The sequence below is a fragment of the Lissotriton helveticus genome (assembly GCF_964261635.1).
Source record: "Lissotriton helveticus chromosome 1_1 unlocalized genomic scaffold, aLisHel1.1 SUPER_1_unloc_15, whole genome shotgun sequence".
Classification (NCBI taxonomy): domain Eukaryota; kingdom Metazoa; phylum Chordata; class Amphibia; order Caudata; family Salamandridae; genus Lissotriton; species Lissotriton helveticus.
Window position 1 is genome coordinate 725,175 of NW_027611654.1, and position 18,528 is coordinate 743,702.

The following is an 18,528-nucleotide window of genomic DNA, read 5'->3' on the forward strand; positions in this document are numbered from 1 at the left end:
TCGTTCATTATGCAGGTGGGACCTCGTAAAGCTAAGCAGTTCACTTTTAAACTCTGACTTCATCAATACCGAAGACCAATGTTTTCTCCTATTTGGGAGTTGTGTTTGACGATTCCTTGAGTTGGTGCCCTTTGCTTACTTGGAAGAAAGGGGATCTAGTGAAAGCTTTTGCAGCTGTTTTAACTCTGCCAGCAGAGTGGGAGGCAATAGGGGCTCTTTTGAAGACAAATGAAGACAAATATATCTAAAAAGGTTAGTTATGGGAGTGAGATTTTGGGCCACATTGGGGTAGGAGCAGTGCAAAATGCTGAAAACTCTTTCCTCCGAATGGCCCTTTCTGTCCCACAAAGTACTTCATTTTATGTCATGCACGAAGAGTTCGGAATGCCTTTCCTCTCAGATGTACTGGCTTTCCGTCCCCTGGCTTTGTGGCTTAATATTTGGGCTAAGCAAGAAAAAACACTTAGCAGAGACATCCTACAGGAATGCCTTTCACTTGACCGTGTCTTACGCATCCGATGGCTCCAGTATATAAGAGTTGGCCTCTCCAGGGTAGGTAGCTTTTGGCCGCCATAAGTGTGGCAGGGTGAGTCCCTTGCTCACTTTGCCACTGGATTCAAGCAAGCCGGGCTGAAGACGGCTGGAATGCCAGAAACCGGTCCTCGGAAACTTGTTTCCGGTCCAGGGAAGACATGGTTTGGCAGTTCGGGCTGGGCTGTTCCCATGAGGCACAGGGTCAGACTGATTTGCATATAGCCATGTCTGAACTGGGGTGGCAGAGTGGGCTAAAGAACGGTGATGGATTAAACCCAGATCTTTTGACTGGGTGTGAGTGTTTGATTGATTCAGATGCTCCGTCCATCACCACCCCCTTTTGTACCGCTTTTGGGCGCCATAAGTGTGGCAGGGTATGCTCAGACGTGAGTCCCTTGCTCACTTTGCCACTGGATTCAAGCAAGCCGGGCTGAAGACGGCTGGAATGCCAGAAACCGGTCCTCGGAAGCTTGTTTCCGGTCCAGGGAAGACTTGGCTTGGCCGTTCGGGCTGGACTGTTCCTATGAGGCACAGGGTCAGACTGATTTGCATATAGCTATGTCTGAACTGGGGTGGCAGAGTGGGCTAAAGAACGGTGATGGATTAAACCCAGATCTTTTAACTGGGTGTGAGTGTTTGATTGATTCAGATGCTCCGTCCATCACCACCCCCTTTTGTACCACTTTTGGCCGCCATAAGTGTGGCAGGGTATGCTCAGACGTGAGTCCCTTGCTCACTTTGCCACTGGATTCAAGCAAGCCGGGCTGAAGACGGCTGAAATGCCAGAAACCGGTCCTCGGAAGCTTGTTTCCGGTCCAGGGAAGACATGGCTTGGCAGTTCGGGCTGGACTGTTCCCATGAGGCACAGGGTCAGACTGATTTGCATATAGCCATGTCTGAAATGGAGTGGCAGAGTGGGCTAAAGAACAGTGATGGATTAAACCCAGATCTTTTGACTGGGTGTGAGTGTTTGATTGATTCAGATGCTCCGTCCATCACCACCCCCTTTTGTACGGCTTTTGGCCGCCATAAGTGTGGCAGGGTATGCTCAGACGTGAGTGCCTTGCTCACTTTGCCACTGGATTCAAGCAAGCCGGGCTGAAGACGGCTTGAATGCCAGAAACCGGTCCTCAGAAGCTTGTTTACGGTCCAGGGAAGACATGGCTTGGCAGTTCGGGCTGGACTGTTCCCATGAGGCACAGGGTCAGACTGATTTGCATATAGCCATGTCTGAACTGGGGTGGCAGAGTGGGCTAAAGAACGGTGACGGATTAAACCCAGATCTTTTGACTGGGTGTGAGTGTTTGATTGATTCAGATGCTCCGTCCATCACCATCCCCTTTTGTACCGCTTTAGGAACTATTCGCTAACCCTGAGTGCAGATGCAAGAGGGACCTTTCTCTGGTCAAAGAGTGTTTTTTAATAATGAGCCACTTTGATAGAGAGGGAAATGAGCGGTGTAAGCCTAGTGTTGTAATACTTTATTCGATAAAAGATTTATCACCAAAGTAGATACAATTTCCATCATAAAAGGAATAATATTCTTGTGTACCAAATACAACCAATAAACAATGCAATAAAAAAACAATATATACAAAATAAAAAATAAAAAGGTGAATGGCCATAAAATACTGTGACCTTATGTCTTATACAACCAATTAAAAAGGCCAATGGCCCTAATGTGCTGTGGGATTCATGTCTTATTCAACCAATTTCATTAGTCTGCAGATTTTCTACCTCATTTTAGATTGTAACAATTTCGAGCGTATCTGCCATGCCTTCCCCGGATACTTTGCAGCCCGCAAACAATCGTCAGAGATGTTGTGTCTGTTAGGATGCGCAAGGCCATCGTATACTGCCTAACTCCTAACTCCCTGCATACTGGTTTTAACCACCTTTTCCTAGCCCCCCTGTAGGCGCTACAGGCGAACAGGAAGTGCGCTAAGGACTCAGTGGGGCTTGCACAACCTGGACAGGTCGCTTGATGGGACAAGGAATTTCTCCAGATCCTAGTAAATTCATTCAATGGGAGTGTCCCATACCTCAGCTTTAAAAAAGAGAGTTCTATCACTGGGTATTTTAATAAAATCTAAAAAAGGTTCAAGCTTCCTGGCCGGTTTATGCTCCAGAAAATGGTTGGTTAAGGTCCCCCACTTAGTGTCTTTTAGTTCCTCAGCCTGCACCCACTCCCATTAGATTTTCTTAACTGTTTGTTTGTTTCGGGGGGTTTGGGGGGCGGAATGGGCTGACCACGATTCACCCAACCCTATGTTTATGACCAACTGTTTTAGTTTGTTCAGCCACACGATATTCTTTGAGCTGTTCAAACTAATAAGTTCGTCACTGCTGCATAGATTGCCAATTCCGGTGTTCTTCTCAAGCGTACCCAGTATAGTAATGGGCGCAGGCAAACTATGTCTTTAATAGAACGTTGACCCAGGTCATGAAAAAGAGGTTTTAGGGGGTTTAAGAGTGGGAGCCCAACTAGGTCTCTCATGAACTTATTTTCGGCTTTAACTAGCTCCGCTGTGTTATCGAACCCCCACAATTCTGACCCATAGACTGCAGAAGCCAGTGCCTTCCCTTCATACACGGCTAGAGCCGGGGCTATAGGTCTACTAATAGAGGCCAGATGATCTCTTAAGATGGCTCCCGAAACTCTGTTATGAATTAGGAGCATTTTTGCCACATGGGAGTCCCATTTCATTCTGCTGTTGACCCCGACCCCCAGGTACTCAAAAGCATCCACCACCACTAGCGGAGATCCATTGAGGGCAACATTAATCTTCCTAGATTTTTTAGACCGGGACAATACCATCAGTTTTGTTTTAGTAGTATTGATAGTTAGACCTCGTTCTTCACAAAACTGACTAAACCTATCTAGTAGTTTCTGCAGACCAGAGGGGATTTTGGACATCAGGAGGGTATCATCTGCGAAGAGGAGGGTTGGTGTTTTCTCGCCCGCCAAGGTGGGGGCATCAGCTGGGTCCTCTCTCAAATGGTCTGCCATACCATTTACAAAGAGAGAGAACATCGTTGGGGGCCATCACACAACCCTGGCAGACCCCCCCTATTCACTGGTACCCTCCTGGTCAGTTGACCCTGGCATCCTCATCTGATTCTTGCATAGTTACCCTCATGTAGTCTTTTTATAAGCTCCAGGAGATATCGTGGAAAACTCATATCCGGCAGCACCTGCCAAAGTTTGGCGCAAGGGACCAGATCGAAGGCGGTTTTCAGGTCAATAAAGGCTAAGTACAAACAGCCTTTCGCGATGGACACAGATTACACCGCAAAGAATCTGAAAACCTGGTCCATCGTACTCACTTTCTGCCTGAATCCCGCCTGTAGGTGCGTCAGGATATTTCCCTCCGGCCATGACCCAATTCTGGAGATGATGACCCTGCCAACTACCTTCTGTACCATGTCGATTAAACTAATCGGCCTGTAGTTGGCAGGGTCCTCTCTAGCGCCCTTCTTGTATATTGTTACCACTTCTGCCCCTTTCCACGATTCAGGGACTGAATGGCCCTGAACCAGCAAATTCATCAGGAGGACAAATAAATTAGTCCACCACGTGAGATCATGTAGTAATAAATCACCTGGGAGCCCATCGGGACCTGCGCCCTTCCCGGGGGTTATGTTCTTAATGGCAGATTGAACCTCTTGGAATGTAAAGGGCTCTACTGGTTCAAGGCTCTCATGGTCTGATTCTAGTTTCAAGTGCCCACCTTGTATTTGGTCAGATTCAACGTCACCACAATATAAGCTTGAGAAGTGGGAGTGCCATTGCTGCTCAGTTATGTGGTTTGGGAGAGGGTCTGCTCCCCTTCTGTTTAGTTTATTGATCAATTCCCAAAATAAGGTTGAGTCTTTTAGAAAGGGCGCCATTTTGAGTTCCTGCCAGTGTTCTTCCTCCCAATCCCGCTTTGCAGATTCTAAGGTTTTATTGTACTCCTTTCTAGCCAATCTAGCGGCTACCTGGTCCTTTTTACGGAGGGCTACGGAGATGGCCTCTCTTTTTCCTACATGCTGCTGTATACCATAAGTTGCCACATTTAAGTGCTCTACTTTTATGTCCACTAAAATCATTAACCACAAAATAAGTACCCAGATATACTATAAAATTCCCATAGGATTCACTCAATTGAAAACCCTGCTCGTTATCCTGGGAAGTAATGAGCAATAAGGGTTCCGCACTTTTTTGTTCTACTAGATCACCTATGCTAGTTAGGACATTCTCCTGGCATGCCACCTTAGGCCATTTTAGTTTGCGATTGGAGTTAGATGGCACTACTTATTTTGTTGATAATAGCGGTACATTTAATGTCCTCCTATTACATTCCCAGCTAATTTTCATGCAGAGGGGATTATGGTCACTATCCTCTGTTTGTTTAACTTTCATGTCGACTACATTCCGCCATAGTTGTGTATCCAACAAAATATAGTCAATTACCGAGGGGCCACTAAGTCTATTAAAAGTCATAGCCCCATGTGGGTCAGAAATTGTTCTACCATTCAATGCACGTAAGTTGTATTCCATTGTTAGGGCATTGATTTGTATCGCCCTAGCTGACCATGTTTTAATTGGCCTCAAGCTCAATGTGGGGATGGAATGTCTTGTGTCTTCTTCATTATTTCCCAAAAGGTCTTCTTCGCTTAAAGGTTCATACGTACAGTTCAGGTCTCCTCCCACAATAATATTAGAGAGAGGGGGAATACCTTCCAAGGCTATTTCAAGTAGTGATACTGTATGCGAAATTTGAGCCCCTGGTGTTCCTCTAGCATATATATTAAACAACTCCACTCTGCTATCATTCAAGGGACCTTTAAGTGATAGGTGTAGAATATCCTCTGAAGCTGAATTATGGACGGTGATGTCCCAATTCAGGGCCACCTTGACCCAAACGTGAAGCCCCCCCGATGGGCGACCCTTTCCCGAGCTTGTCGCCGGTGCAAAATAGGTGGAATACCGAGACTTGTATAGGGGGATCGTGCTCCAAGTCTCCTGGAACAAACAGACCTCAAAATTATTGATGAAATCATTCCATTCTGGCATTACCAGTTTCTTTTTCGAGGCCTGCAATGTTCCATGAGAGGAATCGAATCATCCCTGGGTTTCCTTCACCCTCTTTGTATGAATCTACAATTTCCAGACCCGACATTTCCCTGCCCAACGAACTAGCCGTTGGGCTGGTTACGCAAGGCGTGTTCCTAACGTCATCTGCGTTAGGTGTTATTACCGGGTAAGACCTACAATTAGCATTGGATAGTCAATCTATATGATTTAAATCTGAATCCTCCTTACCCCTGCTATGGACCAAAGGGGGAGATGTCTAATCTGTATGCTGGAGTGCTTAGGCGGGCACATCCGAAACTCTAAAGCCACTAGGTTTTCTGCGAAAACTGCATTACATAGTTGGATTTCAATGCAATCTGTGTGGGAGCTGAACAGGGATAATCTATTGACGCTAATCATGTCCTCCCTGATGATGGATCTGCACCCCCTTACATGGCGGAGCCAGTGAATTGTTTTGTTGTGAATAGATTCACTAGTTTCATGGCCGGAGTTCCTGTTGAGTTTTGGGACTCCGGTCATGTAAACTGTTGCAGTGGAGTTTCTAGGAATTTTGCCTTTTGATGAAGTGTTTGAGGGGTCAACCTTGTGTTTTCCATTTTTGCCCTCACGAGTACCATTGGAAGTTAAATTACTCGAGTGAGCAACCCTAATTCCACCTGCTATTCCCCGTACTTTCATCATTTCAGCGTAAGGCCGAAGGCTATGCTGGCAAGTGGACAGATCCCTACCATCTGATTTTTGATCCTGGGATCCTTTTTTTTTAGGCCCACCTTCTATCGCTGGATTCGAGAGTAAGGGTTCTCTTACATTAATTAGTGCTGGTACTATAGCGGGTTTAGGGGTTTTGGGGGGAATTGATGCTGTAGGTATTTCCTTTCAGAGCTGACTCCAACAATTTGTTAATCGCAATCTTTTCCCTCTCCACGTTCTCTAGTCTCTTGAGGAGTGCCCTGTTGGAATGTGCACAACTCACACATCCCCCAGCATCTACACCACATTGCTCTGGGGCCCTAGGAGCCTTGATGGTTACCGGTGTTGTGGTATCATTTAGGTCCCCAGCTTCTTCTTCTAAGACTGGAAATCTATTAGAACAGTTGATGCCTATTTCATATGCATTTTCCTTTGGCATACCATAATTCAAATTTTCCAGCATCTTACTCGACGGATTAGCCCCCTTTGGTACCTATGCTAAGTCTACCGTAGAGGGCCTTTCTAATGAATTATGAACTTCACACGTCGTGATAGTTTATGGGGGGGTTTTGGCAAAAATTGCAGGGATCACTTTCCCTCGCTGCTGTTTTAACACCTCAGAGAGGGGATCCGGGGTTTCCACCCGATAATTACTGGAATTTCCTGCCAAGACCTCCTCACATTCACTGACAATGGTTTCAATTCTTGTCAAAGTACAATTAGAGGCTGCATGCAAAGCACTTTTTGCCTTTTTCCCCTTTTTTGGTTGTGACAATTGAGCTCCCCCCCCCCAAAGACTTTCTTTTGCCCATTATTAATCAAATAAATTTGAACGGGCACTCTCAAGCGCTTTTATACGCAAACAATGGTTCTTTGCGCACAAACAAGGGCAGCAAAGAAGCCGGGTGGACTCCCGGAGCCGTTCCCCTCACGGCAACACCGGGAGAGCAGGAGGTGACTGGCAAGCTGGTACTGCTAACAAGCGCGTCCCGCGCTGCGGGAGGGCCGGGACGAATTTCAAGGCCCCCGGCGCCCTCTTGATGACGACAGCAGCGTGCGCCTCACGCAGCCCCCTTGGAGGTGTAGTCACGGGGGCTGCGGGCGCGGGAGTGCAGGGTCCGTGGCAGGAAACAAACAAGGGCAGCTAAGTAGCCGGGTGGACTCCCGGAGCCGTACCCCTCACGGCAACACCGGGAGAGCAGGAGGTGACTGGCAAGCTGGTACTGCTAACAAGCGCGTAAGCCGAGTGTGTAAGTACACCGTGTTAAAAACTGTACCAACCAGCAAACCTTATCTTCTAGGGCTTAAAAGCATCCATAGTCATTTTCTATTGACCAGGTTTCGGCTCAACCTCATCCATTACCTCATGGCACACCCTCGCGGATTCCACAGAGGCCAGTGCCTCCTGCCCTGTGGCTGCAACAGTGAGTCTCCTCAAGACATGATGCACTTTATAATGTTTTGTAGTTTTTATGCTGTCCCTAGAAAGTTATTTATTATTCCCATTCTCAAAAAAGCGGGTTTAAGGCGTGTGAGACCAGCTCTTATCTTTTTACAACTCCTCTCTGACACTGTTTCGCATACGCTTTACTTTTTACGGGTCGCTGTTAGACTCCGGTCAAGCTGCGATTAACTTCTGTACTGTAATTCATGAATTTTTGTTTTATGTTTTGATTAACTTGGACATATTTTATTTGTCAATCTGCAATTTGGAAGATGTTTTATCATTTTTTGTATGACTTTTATGGTTTTCCTTTGTAAAACCGAATAAAGTTTGTTGATAATAATCACTAGGGGATTCATTTACAGGGTAGCATGGTATCCCTCACAATAACTCCAGGAGTCACAGTCCACACAATGTACATGCTTATTTCCCCCTACTTCCAACCTTACATATACCCCTAATCACCTCCCCAAACCTTCCCCTGATAATGCCAATGTGGTCCTCCGTCAACCCACAGACCACATTTTTGGCCTCTTTGAAACTGCCCATACAATAAAAATGCTGCATTTGTAAATACATATCAACTACCATTTGTTGTGTTTGAAGCATTTTATTGAATAATAAAACCTAATAAACATAATCTGATTATTAAAGCAAAACAGAACATCAGTTGCCATACTCAAAAGAGACAAAAATTGTACATAAAAATCAACATACTGTAACACTGCAAAGTTATGTAGAGCACAATTCCTAATTTTGGGCAATCTTTAAAGTTCAACGATAGACACGTTCATAAAGAACAGGAAAGGAAAGAAAGAAGGTGGGATACAGTAATTTCATTAATGTAATGCTTCCTACATATAGAAAAACAAAATGTATTATTTTCCTTAAGCAATAATGTCTGCACACTAAAATACTAAGAGAAATATATTGAACAATGAACATTTCATGTGAAATTTGAATTCAATTTGAATAGTTTAACCTCCTCAGCATTATTTGACTCATGATTACAAACTGAATGCTTTCTGGAAAGGAACTGCCTCATGGGGTTCAAAATCACATATTTTCCAACAATAGGATTACAATGATAAACTTGAATTTCAATTCAATTAATTGATTTAGGCCGTTTTGGAAATCAGCAATTTTAAATATATACAAAATCCATACACTTTTGTAAAATTGTCACCTAAACTTGAATTCAATCCACCTTTTGATTAAACACTTCCCATTCCGCAAGCATCACAGGACCACTTGTTGTTATCTTCCCAATTAGTGATAATGTTTCAGATGGCAACAACAATAAATATGTTTAGAATTTTACCTCCGAAAGGAAAAACATGCCATTTCTAAATCATGGTGCACAATAAAATGTAGGAACAGAAGGGCATTTTTAGGTATAGCATTCATTAAGGTTTGACCAGGCTTGAAATTAGAGTTCCTGAACGTTTGGACATTTAAATGTCATATTTTAAAAGAGTTCAAACAGACCCAGCACGAGCTCCGCGAAAAATTAAAGATGAGTGAATTGTACTTAGACAACATGTGCGGATTAGTAATCTATTGATGTAAAATACAGTGGTCAGGCAATGTTTGTGGATCTAATCTATTCAGATTTTAACTCCATAGTTTGTTCAATAAATTGACTGAGCATAATACTTGAAGGTCCATCTCTCAGATCAGTTCTATTACCGTTTTATTTGCAATAACACTAAAAGAGATCAATGAAAAATAGATTTTAAAAGCCATGGGTAGAATTGATCCTTGGTCTAAATGTAGATTATTGTCTGCAATAGAAACCAGTACAAACAGATCAAATCTTAAAGGATTGAATATGTTTATTATAGTGGCTTAGAGTAAACCCAGAAGACACACATTGGTCCTAAAACTCCGAAAATGTATCTAAAGATTATGATTACATCCAATTTATGTCCAGAGACCGCTTTAGATGCTTTCCTGTTTAAGTGACAACATTTGCAAATATACTTAACAAAACATTAAAGCTGGATGTCAGAAATTCTGTCTTTAAGCATTGTGTAAGAGTCATGTGTGATGGTTTTTATTTGATCTGAAGCAACACCATCACAAAATAGCTATGTGCACAGGTTATCATTCAACTAACATAATTAGCAAACTTAATTTGGAGGGAATTGAGAAAAATTGCCTCATGTACCAAGGGTTTTATTGTTCAAAAATCCACTAGTTCGGTAATTCACAGAGTTTGCAAATGCTAAAACCCCTTTTTGAAATGTACTAAGCCCATTTAACAATTCAGAATTTGGAAGGGGAATCTTAATAGTGTCCCTTCCGACTTTGTAATACATCCTTAAGGTATGTATTAAGCTTTGAAACCGTACGTGGGCTCAAAAACAGTAACAGGAGGTAGTAACCCATGGGGACATTTGTGAATCTGAAAGTAAAATGGGGTTCATTAAAAAATGCCTTTATTTAAAAGCAATCACAGACACAGTAGTGTGCTGACTCCACAAGCAACCACTTTTACCAAATGGATTATTAATACATGAACCTCAGTATTTCCTATATTGCTGAAATTTAGTCTCTAATGTTTTTGTCATGTGGTGTAAATATTTGTTTCTGTTATTTTATTTCCCATTTCAATATTGTCATGAAATGTACCTATTCTTTTTGTCAAACATATTGAAATATCTTTATCACAATTTTTGGGGCATTCTAAAAAGTGTTTTCACTCTTTAACTTAAAGCTTCCTAAGAACAATACTGACGCCAGTTCCTGGTTTCTCCTAGATCATTTAGCTTTCTCACTAAAACAAGCACAATATTGATTTGAGAGAGGTGGGTATGGAGTCATATGCACTGGGGTTCGTTTTAAAAAGACAAATATTGACCTTCCTTTATCTTTAGAAATAATACTTGCAAACATTTATATTAAATAATTTCAGATAATTTACTGATAAAGATATCAGATAAAGATCCCCTAATTTCTTATACCTTGTGGTATTAAAAATCTGCTTGAAATAACAGACTTCTCTTCTAGATAAATCCAGGTATGAGAAGGTGTTAAATGCAATTATCAACTTTCCGTTATTTTAACACATTTTCTCAGTGCACAGAGTATTTTTCCTACATTGATCACAACATTTCAAGCAATGGTCTGTGCTTAAACGTACAATGAAGGGGTAAAAATGTATTTCTACCACAATCAAGAAACCCTTGGGTTTATGAGGATTACTGTTGCAAATTAAGACCCAGCTAAGATGAAATATCCCTTTAAAAAGAGGATTTTCCTCACCATGTTCTCTCTCTAAATGTATGCCAATGCACTTTAGGTGCATTACCAATTGGAACATGGATCACCTTGTAAGCCCCTGTACAGTGTACCCTAGGTACCCAGGGCATAGGTGCATCCAAGGCCTACCAGGGGCTGCAGCACGTATTGTGCCACCCCTGGCCTGGCCTTACTATTTGACACAACTGGCTGATCACTCAGCTGTGGCAAGGTGGTGTAATCACTCTTTGCTTTAGGTATAGTATCTCTATATCTAACATACAAAGGACACACAGTAACCTATAAGTCACTCCTATGGCAGGCCTTACCAATCCTGGAGGCAGAGTGCTTAGTTATGTGTGAGATGGTGCTCTAGCATGAGCTGAGCCTGTCTGCAGCTTTTGGAAAAATGTCCTTTAGCTGTTTCCTGATAGCATCATACCATATACTCTTAAGTGCATTATGAACCTTGAGGTTAAATGCTAACTCTGGTTTGACATTATCAAAACATGTCGAGTAAGGTGTCATACGAATTGGAATACTACCCCCGCGCCAATTATGGTGACGGGGGTAGCATTACACCCTTCTAGAGGGACACAACATGTACAGAACCTGAACCCCGGTTAAAGTTAAACAGAGCCTCAGCATCAAAAAATGGATGCTGCCACCACAGACACAAGTCTGACCTCCTGCTGCTGGGAGTCCTTCCAGCGAGGGAGGCGTGGACAAAGGGTTTCCTGCCTTGGGAGGTGCTAGCACCACCCCAGACAGGATTTTGTGTAGTGGGTTAGGGAGGGCTGAATAGAATCAGACATGCCCGGGGCACACAAGGTGTCACCGTGCATATGCCAGTTCAAACCGGTGCTGGGGCACTCCAGCCCCAGCTCTGGCGCGAAACTGGACAATGGAAAGGGGGTGTAACCACCCCCCTTCCTGGTCCCACCCATAGGAGGGACCTAGTAGGTAATCCAGCCCCTTGATTTGGTTTAAAGGTAGGAGCTGTGTCCCCAGACTTTAGATTATCCTGAACTACGCTTGAAGAAGAAGAAACTCTGGACCTTCGACATTCTGCTGCTCAGAAGACTGAAGAATCTCCCTTGTGGCCAAGGAGTGACCACCCTGTGAACATATGTACTACGTAACCAAGGCCTTCTGTACCAAAAACAAATTTATTTAATTTTTCTGGTTTTTAGATTCATCAAAACATATGGACAAACTAAAGACTGTCACGACAGTGAATACATGAATACAGTATTTACATTTATACACGACTACCAATATACATTATTTACAAAGTGGGAGACACACAATTTGAATGAATACAGTTGTAAAAGACACACCAAAAGAGAAATAACATTAATCAATATCCAAACATAAATTGTATTTATATACAGTGAAAAAGTTCCTACAAACAAAAATACAACCAGTCCTTAGGGGTATGAAACCAAGGGACAGGCGGGGACAGATGGAGTAGTACGCCTGCCTGCCTGACACCACTGTGGTTGCGATTTGTATTGGGTTACACCACTAGGGTTCCAGGTGGTATTGTACTTTTACTTCCTAGGTGCACCCTTTTTGAATGACCACAGGGTAGGTATGTCGACGCGTTTCGAACCAGGTTGTTGGTGGTTCTCTTCAGGACGGGGACTGGGAACAATGCGTCTGTAATGATATACAGAGTGGGTGTCAGGATAGATTGTAATAATTTAACAACAACTTATTGGGAGAGACTCCACAACTATGGAAAACTTTTACCTGCACGTGGCAAAGAATGTGCCTTGGTGTCGGTAATTCGCCGGTGTGAGAATAGATTCTGTAAAGACATACAAGATTGATGCTTAGCACCCTGGGCCATGGTTGAACGTTTAAGGCTGTACTTATACACATCACCTAGAGGGACCAGAGTTCATACCTGCAATTTGCCGGTTAGGATTCTTTCAGGTGTAGTTGTCCGCCACGCGGTACACACACGGAAAGGGAACTGCTCACATAATGACAGTGTTTCTATTCACAGGCTGAAAACAACACAGATAGACCCGTGCGCGGGGTTAGACGGGTATTGAATTTTGAAATGCATCGTATATATTAAGAAACCGAGTCGCATTTCCTACCTGGGCAAGTAGCTTGTGTAGCGTGTGGCTATAGATATCACTTCAGGACCGATGTATAATAGGCCGGTACCTGTATTGCAAGAAGGCAAGAGTTGATTAAGTCAAGCCGGCCCGTGGGGCGGGGAAAAAGTACTGATCTAGCGCTGCGCGCATTTGAGCATGGGACATGCTCGCCGCTTACTTGGTCGGGAGGATTCAATCACTCGAAGTCTCGCAGACTGGAACACGCACGGTCTGACAGCGTGTCTCAGCACTGGCTGGGGTTTCTTTGAAAACTCCCGAGCCGGTTGGCTTGTGGGAGTGGCTGAGGGGTGTCGTCAGTGAAGGATCATGGTCCATGTAGTTCGGGCCTTTATTAGAAAAATATTTTAACGCGTGTTTATCGGGCATTGTGTCCGTGGGGTGTTAATCGTGCAACGTGTGATCATACCGGGACAACAGTGTTAACGAGCACCTAAACTGCGTATTGAACACTATTTCCAAAAGTACATAGTGATAAAGGGATATTCAGAGCCTGTCACCAGTTAGACCGGGCACCAAGGAAATGTAGCATCAATCATAGTTAGTACCTCATGTACAAAGTATTATGCAGAAGCATAAACAGAAAATAAACAACCGGGTTAAAAACAGCAGCAGCACAACCAAGCTCAGCCGAAGAACTACAAAGTGGATTACAGACTGGAAATTTGGGACATTTCGTTCAGGCCAATGTTAGAAGTATCGAACTTCAGAATGAGATACGCCTCTTTCTGGGCTAGGCGCAGATCAGGGTCTCCACTGCCGCCCCTGATAGCTGCCAGGACTGTCCATCTGATATCTTGACTGGAATGGTTTTTTTGCAGAAAGTGTGAGACAAGCGGGGCTGTCATGATTTTGTTATTGATTCTCGAGCGATGCTGGATAATGCGCTGGCGGACCTCCTGGGTGGTTTTACCGATGTATAGCATCTTACATGGGCATTGGATGGCGTACACAGTGTACTTGGTTTTGCAGTTAGTATGTTCATTGTGGCGCCAGAATTTCTTCCCATCTGTGAATAATGACCCTTCCATGGTGAGTTCGCAGACGGAACAGGTCCCACATTTGCGGTGCCCCGTGACAGGATTTGCTCCAAAGATGGTGTTCTGTTGATCCCTTTTGGGCTGCGGTCTGGTTGATGTTATCATTTGCCCAATGCTCCTGTTCTTTTTCAGCGCAAAGAGGGGGGCGCCTATATCCGGAAGGATTTCCTTTACCAGGTGCCAACTGCGTCTGATGATTTTTTGCAGCTGGTTTGTGTGGGGGCCAAATGTGGAAACGCATACCATCCGGTCTGTTGCGGGTTTGGTTCTTTTCTCCAGGAGGTGTTCTCTGGGTGTCCATCTCGCTCTCTTCATGGAGTGTTTCAGGAGTTTCTGAGGGTAGCCACGTTCCTGTAGTTTGGATGTCAGTGCTTGTCCATGTAATTCGAATTGCTCGACGGTAGTGCAGTTACGTCGCACCCGGAGATATTGGTCATAAGGGAGATTATCCCTTAGGCTGCGCGGGTGGTAGCTCTTATAATGAAGAGCATTGTTCTTATCCGTCTTCTTTTGATACAAAGAACATGACAGGGCATTTTCTTTTACAGAGACTTCGACATCCAGGAACGGGAGAGTTTTTTCATGATAGCACAGACTGAATTTAATGTCCGGGCTCCTGTTATTCAGCCACACATGGAATTCTTCCAACTGTATAGATGTGCCATTCCACACACACCAGACATCATCTATAAATCGGAACCACTGTCCGATGTGATTTCTGTACGGGTTGTTATTCAGGACATACTTTTCTTCAAATTGGCCCATGAACAAAATGGCCATTTCAGGGGCGAAAGGACAGCCCATCGCCGAGCCTTTGATTTGTAGGAACATTTCGTCCTCGAAGGTGAAGAAGTTTTTCTTCAGGGCCACTGTAGCCAAAGAGATTATCAGTTCTGTGGGTACCCTATGAGGCCGCGGACGAGCTTCCAAATAGAGTTCCATGACATCCAGACCGTCTTGCTGGGGTATTTGGGTGTAAAGCGAGGACACATCCATGGTGGCCAATAACTGGCAGGAAGGATCAAATGTTACACCTTCAACCTTGTTGATAAAGTCCATTGTGTCCCTCAGGTAGGATGGCACTTGTACAACCAGCGGTTTCAGAAATACGTCCACGAATTTGGAAATGGGCTCAAGAACAGAGTCACACCCAGAAACTATAGGGCGCCCCGGTGGTACTTTTGGGTCTTTGTGCACCTTAGGTAAAAAGTACAGGTGTGGAGTCCGTGGGTGTTGTTTAATTAGGTACTGTGATTCTTTTGGTCCCAGAATACCTGCATCTCTTGCTGCATTCACAAGTCCCTTTATTTGGTCCTGGATTTGGGCCGTGGGGTCATGATTGATCTTGCGGTACCACTCCTGATTATATACGTGATTGCGTCCCTCTGTCCGGTATAATTCTTTGGACCAAAGGACCACCGCTCCCCCCTTGTCTGCTTGTCTAATCACAGCTTCCTTCTGAGTCTTTAGTTCAACAATGGCCTCTCTGTGTTTTTTAGAAATGTTTCTGGGAACAAACGGGCGTTGGTTCTCCAATGCATTGAGCGATGACATAACTGAGCGTTCGAACGCAAGTATATTTTTGGACACCATATGATTGGCTGGGCAGAAGGAGGATTTATTCCTCAGGCCTGAGGCTTCTGTGCTGGTTTGTTCTTCTGCATCCTTAAAAAAACATCCGTCTGCGATGGTTTTTTAAGGATGCAGAAGAACAAACCAGCACAGAAGCCTCAGGCCTGAGGAATAAATCCTCCTTCTGCCCAGCCAATCATATGGTGTCCAAAAATATACTTGCGTTCGAACGCTCAGTTATGTCATCGCTCAATGCATTGGAGAACCAACGCCCGTTTGTTCCCAGAAACATTTCTAAAAAACACAGAGAGGCCATTGTTGAACTAAAGACTCAGAAGGAAGCTGTGATTAGACAAGCAGACAAGGGGGGAGCGGTGGTCCTTTGGTCCAAAGAATTATACCGGACAGAGGGACGCAATCACGTATATAATCAGGAGTGGTACCGCAAGATCAATCATGACCCCATGGCCCAAATCCAGGACCAAATAAAGGGACTTGTGAATGCAGCAAGAGATGCAGGTATTCTGGGACCAAAAGAATCACAGTACCTAATTAAACAACACCCACGGACTCCACACCTGTACTTTTTACCTAAGGTGCACAAAGACCCAAAAGTACCACCGGGGCGCCCTATAGTTTCTGGGTGTGACTCTGTTCTTGAGCCCATTTCCAAATTCGTGGACGTATTTCTGAAACCGCTGGTTGTACAAGTGCCATCCTACCTGAGGGACACAATGGACTTTATCAACAAGGTTGAAGGTGTAACATTTGATCCTTCCTGCCAGTTATTGGCCACCATGGATGTGTCCTCGCTTTACACCCAAATACCCCAGCAAGACGGTCTGGATGTCATGGAACTCTATTTGGAAGCTCGTCCGCGGCCTCATAGGGTACCCACAGAACTGATAATCTCTTTGGCTACAGTGGCCCTGAAGAAAAACTTCTTCACCTTCGAGGACGAAATGTTCCTACAAATCAAAGGCTCGGCGATGGGCTGTCCTTTCGCCCCTGAAATGGCCATTTTGTTCATGGGCCAATTTGAAGAAAAGTATGTCCTGAATAACAACCCGTACAGAAATCACATCGGACAGTGGTTCCGATTTATAGATGATGTCTGGTGTGTGTGGAATGGCACATCTATACAGTTGGAAGAATTCCATGTGTGGCTGAATAACAGGAGCCCGGACATTAAATTCAGTCTGTGCTATCATGAAAAAACTCTCCCGTTCCTGGATGTCGAAGTCTCTGTAAAAGAAAATGCCCTGTCATGTTCTTTGTATCAAAAGAAGACGGATAAGAACAATGCTCTTCATTATAAGAGCTACCACCCGCGCAGCCTAAGGGATAATCTCCCTTATGGCCAATATCTCCGGGTGCGACGTAACTGCACTACCGTCGAGCAATTCGAATTACATGGACAAGCACTGACATCCAAACTACAGGAACGTGGCTACCCTCAGAAACTCCTGAAACACTCCATGAAGAGAGCGAGATGGACACCCAGAGAACACCTCCTGGAGAAAAGAACCAAACCCGCAACAGACCGGATGGTATGCGTTTCCACATTTGGCCCCCACACAAACCAGCTGCAAAAAATCATCAGACGCAGTTGGCACCTGGTAAAGGAAATCCTTCCGGATATAGGCGCCCCCCTCTTTGCGCTGAAAAAGAACAGGAGCATTGGGCAAATGATAACATCAACCAGACCACAGCCCAAAAGGGATCAACAGAACACCATCTTTGGAGCAAATCCTGTCACGGGGCACCGCAAATGTGGGACCTGTTCCGTCTGCGAACTCACCATGGAAGGGTCATTATTCACAGATGGGAAGAAATTCTGGCGCCACAATGAACATACTAACTGCAAAACCAAGTACACTGTGTACGCCATCCAATGCCCATGTAAGATGCTATACATCGGTAAAACCACCCAGGAGGTCCGCCAGCGCATTATCCAGCATCGCTCGAGAATCAATAACAAAATCATGACAGCCCCGCTTGTCTCACACTTTCTGCAAAAAAACCATTCCAGTCAAGATATCAGATGGACAGTCCTGGCAGCTATCAGGGGCGGCAGTGGAGACCCTGATCTGCGCCTAGCCCAGAAAGAGGCGTATCTCATTCTGAAGTTCGATACTTCTAACATTGGCCTGAACGAAATGTCCCAAATTTCCAGTCTGTAATCCACTTTGTAGTTCTTCGGCTGAGCTTGGTTGTGCTGCTGCTGTTTTTAACCCGGTTGTTTATTTTCTGTTTATGCTTCTGCATAATACTTTGTACATGAGGTACTAACTATGATTGATGCTACATTTCCTTGGTGCCCGGTCTAACTGGTGACAGGCTCTGAATATCCCTTTATCACTATGTACTTTTGGAAATAGTGTTCAATACGCAGTTTAGGTGCTCGTTAACACTGTTGTCCCGGTATGATCACACGTTGCACGATTAACACCCCACGGACACAATGCCCGATAAACACGCGTTAAAATATTTTTCTAATAAAGGCCCGAACTACATGGACCATGATCCTTCACTGACGACACCCCTCAGCCACTCCCACAAGCCAACCGGCTCGGGAGTTTTCAAAGAAACCCCAGCCAGTGCTGAGACACGCTGTCAGACCGTGCGTGTTCCAGTCTGCGAGACTTCGAGTGATTGAATCCTCCCGACCAAGTAAGCGGCGAGCATGTCCCATGCTCAAATGCGCGCAGCGCTAGATCAGTACTTTTTCCCCGCCCCACGGGCCGGCTTGACTTAATCAACTCTTGCCTTCTTGCAATGCAGGTACCGGCC

General features: G+C 44.6%; 1 long non-coding RNA gene across 1 annotated transcript in view; it reads right to left on the reverse strand.

Annotated features, from left to right (window-relative positions):
- Positions 1 to 18,528, reverse strand: part of LOC144805565 (uncharacterized) — a 906,387-nt gene that overhangs the window by 48,842 nt on the left and 839,017 nt on the right. The gene's annotated exons all lie outside the window — the stretch shown is intronic.